The following is a 1,493-nucleotide window of genomic DNA, read 5'->3' on the forward strand; positions in this document are numbered from 1 at the left end:
AGATGAAGCATCACTCATATTTTTGTTTTCATGCCTAAGGCCTTGAAAGGGAATCTAAAAATTTTAAAAGAATTGTTGCTACGTCTAACTCTATAAAACATCTGGACATAAGACATCACAGTATAGAACCTTACTTAAGTGAAAACTGAGACCTCCAAAAAACACAGCATTGTTATGTCACATAGAAATTGTAACTATATCAGCAAAATCTATGGTTTCAGGGACAAGAGCATCTTAAACCAAATAATGTCCATGAGCTTTGCGCAGTGGCAGCATCATAGCTGATGTGGTTTATCGGAGACGCGATTGTTGCTAATTGAAAACTTTTCCCAAATATGTCCATGAGAAGTCATCATGGCCATGGACACTAAGTGCAAGGGAAATGCCCCTGGACACAATTTCACAAGCAGTGCAATTTTTAGTCATTAGCAAAGGCTTCATAGAAGATTTGTTTGTGAACATTACAGAAAAATCCTGTGACCATACTAGAAAAACATACTGAAGACCCTAAATGTGCTGGGTATTTGTTTGTACTGAAGAGATTTGCTTTAAAAATATTTAGAGGTCATGCACTATCAGAGATGGTGAAACACAGAGCAGTATACCTTATTATTATTATTAATATAACCTCATTTTTATCCTTTATCCCTGTCTTTATGATCTGAGGGAATATATATTATTGGAAAATTACCAAATAGGGGCGCCTGGGTGGCTCAGTCATTAAGCGTCTGCCTTCGGCTCAGGTCATGATCCCAGGGTCCTGGGATCGAGCCCCGCATCAGGCTCCCTGCTCCGTGGGAAGCCTGTTTCTCCCTCTACCAGTCCCTCTGCTTGTGTTCCCTCTCTCGCTATGTCTCGCTGTGTCAAATAAATAAATAAAATCTTTAATAAAAAAAATTACCAATTAGTCACCAGATTCTAATGATTTGTCTGTGGTAGCTTTTGCCATATCTGCCCATTCTTTTCCATTTCTACTGCTACTGCTCTAATTCAAGCCCTCTTCAACTTTGACTCAGATTACTACAACAGGATATCAATAGCTTTTGTCCCCCCTGTCTTGATCCAATTCATTTTGCACATTTTCAACTCAGTGACTTTCAATTACTCTCCACTATTTAGGGGATGACATCAAAATAAATATCCAAAACCTAAAACAACTGCTAGTCTTACCTTCTTAGTATTATCTCCCATATTCGTAAATGCACAGTTCTGTTCAAATTTACTGTCAATGACCTCCTCTTACTTGCTAAATCAGTGTTTTTCTTCTTGATACCTTTATAACACCTCACACTGTTGGTAACATCTTCCTGGAAACTCTTTTTTTCCTTGGATTTGTACTGTTAAAAGTACCTCCATTGCTGGCTCCTCATTATAATTCCCTGTTTTTTAGACATTGAGCAGATAGTCTTCACTTTTACTTTAAAAAGGTAAATTTAAGTAATCAGAAAATTTCATATATTTAACAATACTGCACTCTACCTTTAGAACTTGTT

General features: G+C 37.2%; 1 pseudogene; it reads left to right on the forward strand.

Annotated features, from left to right (window-relative positions):
• The first annotated feature begins 255 nt into the window (after positions 1-255).
• On the forward strand, positions 256-438 carry LOC116621909 (annotated as a pseudogene).
• Positions 439-1,493: the final 1,055 nt, after the last annotated feature.

Source organism: Phoca vitulina, unplaced genomic scaffold (assembly GCF_004348235.1).
Source record: "Phoca vitulina isolate PV1807 unplaced genomic scaffold, GSC_HSeal_1.0 scaffold51, whole genome shotgun sequence".
Lineage (NCBI taxonomy): Eukaryota > Metazoa > Chordata > Mammalia > Carnivora > Phocidae > Phoca > Phoca vitulina.